The sequence below is a fragment of the Thermobia domestica genome, chromosome 2, assembly GCF_964235325.1.
Source record: "Thermobia domestica chromosome 2, izTheDome1.hap1.1, whole genome shotgun sequence".
Taxonomy (NCBI): Eukaryota; Metazoa; Arthropoda; class Insecta; order Zygentoma; family Lepismatidae; genus Thermobia; species Thermobia domestica.
The window spans coordinates 219,360,517-219,372,920 of record NC_137455.1 but is presented as its reverse complement, the minus strand read 5'-3'; the positions used below and the strand labels follow the sequence as shown (position 1 = coordinate 219,372,920).

The 12,404-nt window shown below is 33.5% G+C and overlaps 1 protein-coding gene and 1 non-coding gene across 2 annotated transcripts in view; both read left to right on the top strand.

Annotated features, from left to right (window-relative positions):
• The window catches only part of LOC145678378 (limbic system-associated membrane protein-like), an 869,469-nt gene that overhangs the window by 518,721 nt on the left and 338,344 nt on the right, over nucleotides 1–12,404 (top strand). The gene's annotated exons all lie outside the window — the stretch shown is intronic.
• On the top strand, nucleotides 8,312–8,366 carry LOC145679912 (U7 small nuclear RNA). Its single transcript, XR_014130615.1, has one exon. It is a non-coding gene; the product is annotated as a U7 small nuclear RNA (small nuclear RNA).

Below are 12,404 nucleotides of genomic sequence, written 5' to 3'. Positions count from 1 at the left end.
TGGGAAATTAAGGTAGACTTGCAGACTATTGGGATTCAATGCTACAAATTGAAGTAGTATATCTATAACTACTAGTTGCAATAGATTAATAAAACCGAAAAAAGAAGTTATTCCTCGGACGTTTCATTAGATTAAAAAGCCATTACTCACTATGCTTTACTGTTTTTATTCTATGTCGATAAAGGTTGAAAACGAAAATCGTTGATTTGAACCGATTCCGGATTGAACATATAATTAAGGGAAAACATAGAACCTACCCTTGGGGATCTGAATTGATTGCAAAATACGGCATCTCCAAATCTTTAACATTTTTTGCTCTACGGAAATCAGTATTGAAACTAGAAGTAGTAGTAAATTTCAGCCACTTTCACTTTTGGTAGAGTATTGAGGGTTGTGATTGATAGCCCCACAACCTCTCTTACTCAGCAAATTTCCAAAAATATTTTCTTAATAGTATCTTACTTTGTAATTCCTACATACTGTCCATTTGTGTTTCTTGCTTAAGTAGTTTGGCCTGAATGTGGTTTTAGTTTAACGACCCATGATTATGCATGGAGGGTAAGGGGGACGGTGGTGATGATAGTCATAGAAAGTAGAGGGAAACCATAGAACCCACGCACACGATGTTTGTTTACCACAAAATCCACTTAGCGGGAGTTGGATCGAATCAGGGACCTCTGCGCCAGTGAAAGCGCTCTTCCACTAATCGTCCGCTAAAACCCAGTCTGTGCGTGAATCAGTCAGTTAGGGCTTTCTCTTTTAGTATGTATAAAGATAATTCATATTTTAAATATTTTTTTACGAGGAAAATTAATGATGTTATAAGATTACAAATGAATTATTTATTTATGCAATATATGCAAATGTAACACCTAGAACAGGTTTTGAGAAAAGAAGCATGTATGTTTGTTTGTTTTATTCTTTATATTTTCCATGTAATCTGCATTTAAAATGGGTTGTAGGATAAAATTTCTAAACTGTCCATGGAGAATCTTCATAAAACGATGTCTTAAGCTTTACTCTTGATAGTTGAACAGAGTAATGTCTAAATTCCTCTACCTTCTAAGAAACAAAAGAACAAAATCTAGTAACCATATTTGGGCACATACAGGTCACAAAACTTGTTAATTCATTGGAAATTTGAGTTTGTTTTTCTTCTAGAACGCAAGATTCTTCCTTACTAGTTATTGACATTTTAGCCTCAATTTTCGATTTCGACTCTCCAATAAGCTACCCTTATTATTGACAGTAGAGAAAAAACATCCGATAATTGAAAAATTGATCTCTAGAGAATTTTATGAAAAATCTTAAGTTTAAAATTTGCTTCCGATATTTTGAGTAATATGTTCTTTAGGAAAGTGTGGGGACGAGCTGACTTCCAAAGGGACAAACAGATGGACATAATCCACAAACAATTTGCGTGGAATTAGAGGATCATGACATGTGCAAATCCACAGAAATCTTGAGTTCTGCTTTTTTCATGATCAGACTACTTTTATTTATCTCATTGTACTAAAAAGTCGAAAGAAAGGAAAGTCTGGTTATCATATTTTATGTCTTTACATCCATCTTTTCGAATACAAGAGTAATAAACGAAAACAAAATTATGTAAATGTTCTAGTTAGTTTTAACTGCTACAAAATAAATAAACGTAGTTCTCTTCAAAATGCAAATAGTGAGATAGTAATAGTTGGCGAAACATTAACATTCGATGTTGCATAGCCTCATCTAATGCACTCTCAGTGCTGTAAGACAAAGTCGGAACAACCAAACTTGTAATTTTAATTCATATATTTAAAAAAAATATTAAACTATTAAACCACACTTATTCATATACAAATAAAAAGACATTTAAGATATCTGAAATGTTTCTTCACAAACGCAGTTGCTAGTTGCATTAGCACGGAATTTATAAATAATGCATTCCAAAGTATTCACGTTTGTAGTGATTTAGTAGTAGTATCTATTCTACCTCCATGTATTCTTGAAATTAAAATAAAAGAGAACGGACGCGAAATTGGAGTAATATTAAAGATTAAGAGGAATACAAGGTTAAGGGTGAACAATAACAGTTAGGTTAAACAGAAGGAGGAAATGTGACCAAATACTCCAACCAATACTTAGTGAGGTCAGTTTTTATTCTTATGAAAAGGGGATGAATATCAGAACATCAGTAACACGAAGCAGTTAGCTTCCCAGCATAATTACTGTGTACCCTCTTTGCATGCCTTATTCACACAGTCTTTAAGTCCCTCCATGAGCGATATCACTCCTTTAGATCACTTTGACATTTCTTTCCCATTCCACACCAAGTTGAAGGCAACCACCAAACACAGCTTACCAAGCTGTTTGCCCCGCCTCTGTGTGGAACAAAACTTATTCCACAGCAGTTTAGTAAAGCTACAGATTGAAAATGGTTTCTCTCTGTATGAATGTGTTTGTGTGTACGTGTGCCTTCCTTATCCTCTTTGGTCTTTGTTCTCTCACCCCTCCGCTCTTTCTAAACTTTGTTGTGGTTGTTCTCTTTTTGTAGCGGAGGGAAACCTCAAGTTTCCCCTTCATGCTGGATAAGTTTTCTCACCACTCTTCCACCAACTCATTTTCTTCCCTCTCATCTACGCCTTGATAGAAAGACAAGTTCGTGCTTTTCCTCAAGGATATGAAATCTCTCTATCCTGTCTAATATTCGAATCAGATCTATAGATAAGACGTTTTTAAGTTCTTTCTTTTGCTTCTATCTGTACCCCTTGCACTAGTACAACAGTGTGCATTTTTAGAAATGTATAAAAGTTAAGCCATTAAACAGAACAGTAATAGATGCAGTCAAGTATTTAAATAAATTACGACAGGTTTCGAAGATTTTTTCAACATTTTGACAATAATAATTATAAAATCATATTTCGCTTATCAGTCACTACTTTCAATCTCGGTGTAATTTTTGATCAGACTGAAATTATATATGTATAAGTATCTGTATATTAAATATTTTTCCCCTATAATAACGCTTCATAATAACATTCTTAACGTCCCCGTTGGTTTTATGTACCATGAAACATACAGCTAAGCTACTTAATTTTTATAGTATGAAAATTGGATTATTGAATCACTATCTCAGATCTATTTCCTTTCTTTAACATCTCGAGAAATGCATGCTGTACTCACAAAATAGAGTCGAGTAAAGTCCGTTTAATCATTCAACGTAGTAGGAAAATGACATTTAGAGTTGTTTCCTAGTTTTGTGCAATGAAGTACGGCAAAAGATAAAATGTTTCGTTGGTTTGTTATATTCCGAACTCAGAACTAAACTAGGCCTATAGCCTATGGAACCCGGAGGCTCAATGCTGAATTCACAATGTATCCATAATGTGCTGTATTACGGTTACGGTGGATTTCCATGTATTTAGTTTCCTCTGCGTTTAGGGCTATATTTAATTCCATGTCTCTACAGGTGTTTAATAAAACTTCTGATTTTTTTAATATTAAACTTATATCATCCCTTTTCAGATTCGCATCATTAGCATATGCCGTAAATTGTCGAGTACCATTCACCTTTAAGCCCTGTTACTATCTTTAATTTTACTCATAGCGTATTCCACAACAATATTGAATAACAATGATGATGACGTATTTCTTTGCTTCAGACCATTTTCGTTGTGAAGCTCCTGGGTAAGATTTTTCCTACTCGGACTTTACTTTTGGATTTATTTAAACATCTTAATTAATCTAACTAGCTTTTCGGTAAATCTAAGTCAGTAAGAATGTTTACACTGTATCTCTTCTTGCCACGTCGTAGATTTTTTTCTGAAATCAACAAATGAGTTTCATTACACAGTGTGTGACGGTAGACTTCCAAACTATGGCAATTCAATATTCAATCTTAAAGTAGTACATCAATAACTGCAGATTGCAATAGATTAACAAGATGTAAAACCTGTTCCTCGGACGCTGAATTCATATCGAAAAGTCATTACTCGCTATGCATTACCGTTTTCGTTCTGCGGTGATAAAGGTTGAAACCGGAAATCGTTAATTTTAACCACTTCAGAATTCAATAGAACGTTAAGCAAGAAGATAGAACTTACTTTTAGGTAGCCAAATCGATTGCAAAAACTCCATCTCGATAAGTCTTACTCATTTTTGCTTTACCGAAATCAGCACTAAAACTAGAAGTAGTAGTAAATTTCAATCACTTCCCATTTTGTTACAGTGTTGCGGATTATAATGGCATGCACCCTTGGGACCTTGCATCGATTGCAGAAACAGCTTGTCGCTATCTACTACCATTTTTGTTTTATGCCGATAAATGTTGAAACAAAAACCGTTAATTTGAACCACTTCTGATTTGAACAGAGGCATAGTCGAGGAAGGGAAGCTATCCTTGAAACGCTGAATCGACTGCAAAAGAAAAATGATTTAGAATTTCTTACCATTTTTGTTCCATGGAGATAAGTATTGAAACTGGAAGTATGAGCAAATTTCAACTACATCCAATGTTATTGGACCTACACTTGGGAAGCTGAATCGATTACAAAAAACAGCATCTCGATATCTCTTACCGTTTTTATTCCATGGAAATCGACAGCTAAAATTAAATCAGCAGGAATTTCGTATACACCCGGATATTTGTTTCTTTAATTTCTTTATAGCAATTTCTACTTCTTCAGTTACACTTTGGAATATACGGTTGTGGTCTATGCATTTTATTTTATCCACGAACGTTATTTTTTGCCTCCGTGTTAAAGAAATTAGAAATAATAATTTTTTCATCTGTTTCCACTATCCATATGCGTGAAAGTTGCTCCATCCGCTTCTTTTAATACATTTATACGCAAGGTTAATAGCCCTCCTTAAATTTGTTGGTGCCCTTATACATGTCCCAAATGTTTCTTGTTTTTAGTATTATCTTGAATTTTAATAATTTTAGCTTTCAAAAAATCACGTTTCTTTATTTCTAAATGCTTTGGAAGTTTCCCACCTGATGTCAACGAAATGGTGTCCAGTTACATCGTTCGGATTTTGTAGCAATTACATGTCGCGTGTTTTCTTTCTTTGCTAGTTTAGTTTTTTTTTGGTAGAACCATGGTTTGTTAATATGTATTTCTGCGTGCTCCACTTTTTCTTTCGATGAAAACTTAATGGCATGCTTAAATTTGACCCAAGCATTTTCAACAATACTGCATTTCTAATCTTCTAAAACTGAGAATCTATTTGACACTTTAATCTGGTATTCACTTCCCGCCTTACTCCCCCCCCCGATCTCTTTTAAATTAAACCTACTCGTTTTCAGATGCTGAATATTTCCATTTCTCAACTATAGTTTCTCCCTTATAACTACTGCTACCGGGTTATAGTTGGAGTCAGCTGCTCTAAAGGATAAAATTATGAAGTATGTTAGACTGTCTTTTGTGTGTACTAAAGTCTATTCGTGTGTTTTTTCCACCTAAGTGTTTTTCGTAGTATATTTATGAATGTCACGACATGGGAGTTTTGTATTCTTCACGATAAAGTTTTTGGATGTTGCGAACTTCATGAGTCTAACCCCGTTAGGATTACGAATTAGATTTCTAGGCTTTCGGCATCCACGACCATATTAGCCCATCATGTGTGAGGGATGACGTCTTTTAGCGATCACAATACCCAGGGAATTGAGGAGGAAGAAAGAAATTGAGAAGAGGGTAATGACTGGAGACCATTATATGAAATACATTCCAGAATTTTAGATTAAAGTTTACATTGGATTATTGTAATAGCAATACAGTGCATCAAATTTAGCAGAAAAAGACAGCTCATTTTTATAAGTAAATTTAATCTTTCAGTTAAAATACCAAACTACATCGTCATTTTATCAATAAAACAAAGCCTACGCGGAGAGACTTGGTGACCCTTCGCCACCAAATGACTAACACGTGTTTTTTCTTTACAAATTTGCGCATGAAGCCATATTTGGCTCCAGTTTGCCTTAGTTAATAATTTAAGTTGTGTTTCGGAAACAAGTGAGTTTCATTTCATAGTGTAAAACTACAGTACATTTCCAAATTATGGGAATTTAATACTCAAACGTGAAATACTACATCTATAACTACTGGTTGCAATAGATTAATAAGATTAAATATAAAACCTATTCCTCGGACGCTGAATACAAAGCTTACTCTCAATGGTTTACTGTTTTAGTTCTGTCAATAAAGGTTGAAACCGGAATTTGTTAATTATAACCACTTCCGGATGCAACAGAAGTTTAAGGGAAGCGATATAACCTATTCTCGGGTAGCTGAATTAATTGCAAAAAAACTGCATCTCGATATCTCTTACCGTGTTGCTCTACCGAAACCAGTATTGAAATTTGAAGTAGAGCGTTTGTGTAGAAATTGCAACCACTTTCGGTTTTGGTAGAAGGTTGTGAGTTATCATGGTCTGTAATCTTGAGACCGGAAATCGATTGCTTGTCGCTAACAATTACCATTTTCGTTCTATAGCAGTACATGTTGAAACCGGAAATCACTAATTTGATCCAAGTTCGGTTTGAGTAAAAGATCAACGAAGAAAAATGGGACCTATTCTTAGCACAGTGAATCTATGGCAAAATCTCATCACGATACATCTTACCCTTTCTGCTCTGTAAAAATTAATACTGTAACTGGAAGTGCCATTAAATTTGAACTATTTTCTGTTTTCATAGTGTTCAGGATAATCATGGTACATTGCCTTGAAACTCTGAATAATTTGGTAAAAAACGATTCTCGCTATCTGTTACCGTTTCCTTTCTATTTTAATAAACAATCAAATGGGAAATGACTAATTTGAACCACTTCCGTTTGAAGGGACAGTAATCAAAAGAGTATGCACTTATTTTTGGAATGCTGCATGATTGAAAGAAACTGCAACCTCGATATCTCTTTTCATTTTTACGAACGGACGGATGGGCAAAGTCGTTTTATAAGATTTACGACACTTACCATAGTTTGGAAGTCTGAAAAGGATATATCATCTTACTTAAGTTCACAGTCGAAAAGGCAAACTAATCAATCAACACCATACCTTATAATATAAACAAAGAAAGGAAACCTAGGGAAGAAAGGAAACAACATCCTTACAATAACGAAAACAAATGTTTGTGTTTGTTTCTTTGAAGCTTCAGCACAAGTAATACTGTATCTTAAATCTTACAGATAATACTGTAAATACATGTAATACTGTATTACACAAGTAATACTGTAATACACAAGTAATACTGTAAATACATGTAAGTACAAGTAATACATGTAATACACAAGTAATACTGTAAATACATGTATCTTAAATCAATAAATCTTTACGATACTTTCTTCACTATATTTCGCTTCTGGTACCATAGGTTCCTTTGAACTCCATATTAACTTACGTGAAACAACGTACCGTTTTATTTTTTTTATGTAATAGGGACATTTGTTTGGCTCTGTTCTACATGAGTGCTCAAATAACATATTTAATTCAACATTCAAGTTTTAAATTTTCCTTTCAAAATGTGGTTTAATAAATATGAATTAATAATATGGTAATTTGTGAAATTGTACAAGTAAAAAAATAGAACTATTGTGAGAAAAACTGGAAACAAAATAGTATCTTGTAATAGTCGTCTCGTTTGACTATGTTTGAAATTACATATTAGGAATCGGTAAGAGATGAATGGTCTGTTACTGTTTAGCAGTTAATAAGTAAATAATAGTAATAATAATAATAATAATAAACTGTCAAAATATTTTATAATTAAATTAAATTATAGGTTTATTCGAAGTACTGTATATATACATATCTGTACTATTCGACAAAATGAGAGGTCTTTCAATTGAATGATTTGCTAATAGTAAATCATTGATAATTACAAAAATGCCAAATGTGAGTTTATGTTTGATGCTATTATTTCCAATATAAAAATCTTACCAGAATTTTTGGAAGTATATAGTTAATAATAGTCCGAAGAAACATTTTGAATAACAGTTACTATGAATCACATTACTTTCCACTTATCTGATGAAATTAAGATTTAAATTAGTTTAATGCATAGATCTCGGGTAGTTTCTCGTGTTAAATTACCTTGTTATGATTTACTTGTTTTCGCAGCAAGATGTTGCATCTTCCTCTTGTTGTCCCAATATGATTCTCTGTTTCTCTTTCCTTTTATCTCATTCTTTCGCCATAAGAGAGGAATTTCCGTCCAAGGAACTCTACAAGGCAACATGCAGAGAGAAACGCCATAAGAAAAACCCGAGGAGAGATTCACCAGTTGTGCGACCTCGATTCATCATATGACGTCGTGAACAGCTGACACAGCTTTCTCTGTAACTGCTCTTAGATATTTCTCTTGTAGATTTCCTTCTGAGGAAGTCCCGAAGGCACGCAACAATATCTCTTCTAACAGACAAATTCATTTCTTTACAACACAAACTCTTTTTTCCACTTCCGAATGAGAGGAAATTGTCTTTCATTATTTCTCCCTCAAAAACACATTATTCTTCAATACAGCCTTTCCTTTTTCTAAAAAACAAATATTTCAAAATCAATTTAGATTTTAGGAGATTGAAGAAAATATATTATTTTGTATTTTACTGAAATATCAGAATTACATTATACCTATCAGAATTACAATATATCCATACAGTAATGAACATAAGCGCCAACTTATATTTTTTTTTTCAATGGGCGCTCATATTTCCGTACTTGGGATATAAACAATAAGGTCACGTATTTTAATTTTTTTTAAAACATATCTGATAGACCACTAGTTCACTAACTGGGGTTGCTTCCTGCTTGGCGTGAAAGACCACGGGGGCACAAGCTACTGAAACCAAATGAACTGTGAAATTATTTTTAAACTCCAAAGACGTCAGATTTTTCTTTTTCTTTCTAGTTTTTTTTTTTATTTTTTCTAACCACGTTTAACTTAAGTTTGAATTGAAGTTTTGCCTTTCAGTTTCAAGTGTGTTTACCAATTTTGGCCAAAGGAGTCAGAAAATAATATTAAAATAATAATGATGACATTTAAACCTCTAAAACATTGAGAATAAAATGCGTGAAAACTAAAAATGATTTCACCAATTTCTAATTTATATAAACGCTTTTCATATTTTTTAAAAGGACAAACTAACGGTATCAAACTATAAGCTACTTAAAGAAATAAGTTTACAAAATTACACTCGCTTGTGACTAATTATAATTATATAATGTTAGCTAACAAAAGATTATCTATTATTTTTGACACTATAAAAGTTTAGTTTCAATACAGTATAATTTCCGATGCCAAACTCTAATAGGTAATGAGCAGCCATTAAAAGTCTCCAGTAGGGTTGCTTGAGCCCCAGAGTACCTGAGTAGTCGGCTCCTTTGATTAGAAAGTTTTACGCTTTTAACTTAAATGTGTTCACAAATTACGAGTTGTCTTCGTAAGCAAACAACTTTTTGTTATGTGTATTTCCTGATTCGAACTCTCATTGCTACGAAATATGTAATCTACATAAACATTACTTAAACAGTGCATAGTAGGTAGTGTTATAATAATATACAAGTAGTATCTTCAAGAATATTATTACTAACACTTGTCAAAATGAGTAACCTACTTTGTGCACGAGACTAAAGATATTACAATCATTTGCTTTACTTAAACTAATAATATTAGAGTATTTAATGCTAGCACATTACGTCTGTTAAAATCTGATTTTCTTTGCGCTTACAGTCAAAGTGTTTGTATTGAAATAACATCAATTACTGTGAATATTAATTAACGTGTGTCAGCAGATATACGAGATATCGTGTTAGATGATAAGTATAAAGATTCACTATTATTTAGTTCCTTTGTCTGTGGAAACAAATTCAATCGTAATTCTCAATGCACCCCTTCACTTCAGTTTCCTGATTTTAGGCTCTGTTTAAATTCAAAGGAAAACGATATTTTAAAAAACTGGAGAGAGATGCTTATTGGAGATTATCTGTTCGGATTTAGGCAAAATCAATCAAGCATCTATCAATCAATCAAGCAATCAAGAATCAAGATATTCGGAAAGAAATTGGAACATAACATCAAGGTACATGAACTATTTATTGATTTCAGAAAATCATACCACATGGTTAGGAGGAAAACCTAGTACAGTATTCTTATCGAATTTGGATTACCGAAAGAGCTAGTTAGACTTCTAAACTAGACTATGCATAAGTGTCGGAAGTCTTATAGTAAGTTTAAACCTGTTAGTCCATCTGTCTGTCAACAAGTATCAGAGCAGAAACAGTAAGAGATATCAAGAAATATTAGATCGATTGATTGAACGTTCAGAGAATAGATTCCATCTCCTCCACTAACCTTCTATTAATAAAAGATGATAGAAGTGATCCATTTCCGGTTCCAACCTTGATCGTCATAGAAAACACCGGGAATAGATAGCGAGAAACGATTTTCTGGAGTCGTGGAAACTGGAAGTGGAAAATCAACCCTTTCCAGTTTCAGCGTTGAATGCTACAGAACAAAAATGGTAATAAGTAAACACAATAATAATAATAATAATAATAATAATAATAATAATAATAATAATAATAATAATAATAATAATAAGGTTCTTGTGTGAGGAGAAATAGCCCTGATCAACTTCTTGTATTTGGTAAAAAAACAGCAGAAGTATGCATGAAACATTTCACCAAAGTCCCAACAAAACAGTGCTCATAGCAAGCAGGAAATTAGACATGCAAAAAACCACAATCTGGAAAGAGATGCATAAGTTACTTTATTTTAATCCATATAAGACGGTGTAGAGGTCTTATACAAGCATATAAAGAGGAAAAGCATGATTTTCGAAAGAATGGAGAAAAAATTTGGAAATTGATTTTGTGGCAAAATTCACTTTCTCTTATGAATTAGATTCCACATCTGCGTCAGGGTTAAAAGATACAACGTCCGTATCTGGGGAGAACCAAACAGCAACATTCAGAGATGAAGCATCAGGATAATATTCAAGAGTCAGCGTTTTGTGTGCGACATTCGACAAGAAAATGCATGGATAATCTTCGAACTTATATATATGTTGGAAAATTGGTTGTTAACTGAATAGCAATTACGACGATTACATTCTCCGACCGGACGGACTTTTTCCTATTTTCAGAGAAATTTACAAGTACTATTTAAGCTTGTGTTTTCTTACCATTGGATTGGTCGAACGTGTTGCAATTGGACATAACATTCTTCCTTGGCCTCACGTTCGCTAGAATTTACACCATGAGATTCCTTTTATTGATGACTCGCTAAGGACAGCATCGATGTACCACTATTGCCCGTCCACCCAGGAACTTCGTGATCGGATAACGCACGAACTGCAATCCATTACATGAAAATTACTGAGTTGAACTTGCTTATGTGTAATGTATGTCGTATGCTCCAGGGTATACATATAAAAAAAATTGTCATTAACAGGAGAAAAATTGAATAATTGCGCTTTGCTAGTATAAGTCGTGTACGTGAAGTGTTAATAATATATTTTATTAACAGGTGGAACTACTTTTTTAAATTAAATTCTCCACATTATTTTTATTGTATTCAATTGGAGTTGTGATAGGTGATGATGAGTGACGAAACGAGTTAAACAAGGAAAAATAAAATCTCGTTTCTTGTTCAACATAATCACATAGCACGAAATCAATGATATTGCTCTCCTAATGTTACCGTTCTATATGACAGATCCAAAATGACTCTTCGTTTTTTTAGTTGACGCTTCAAAAACCTTCATACAAGATCTAATCTCAAGTATTGTAGGCCACTCTTTACCATACAATCTTAGCTCCAAAAAAGCCGTACTACAGAACCACGCAAGATCATTGAAGGATACCTCAACTCCGATTTTTAAAATCTCTTTCCAAGTTTTAATGTTTTATTATGCTAGTTGGCAACACGAAATACTGTAATCAGGGAAGCTAAATATTTCACCTAGAAAATCGAATTTAGTACGTCAAAAAGTAAGGAAAAGTATGATGATGATTAACTTTCGTTATCAGTAAAGATTTACGGAATTTGAAGTCCAATGAAATTACTGTTTCCTAAAACTTACTTAGAATGAAATAAGAGTATTCACGAAATTTACCCCATTTTATTGGTGATTAGTTCATCTTTTCATCGTCGCTTACTCTGAAGGAAGAACGTAGACTGAAAGTATGCGAGAACAAGATCCTGAGACAAATATTCAGACCCAAGAGGAACGGAAATGAGGAGTGGCGGAAATTTCATAACGAGGGACTACATTTTTTGTACGCTTTTCCAAACATTGTTAAGATCATCAAGTCTAGGAGGTTCAGGAGGGCAGGTCATGTAGTCGTAACGGAAGAAAGTAGAAATGCTTTCGAAGTCTTAACTGGAACACCAATATTAAAGCGACTATTAGGAAGACCTAGGCGCA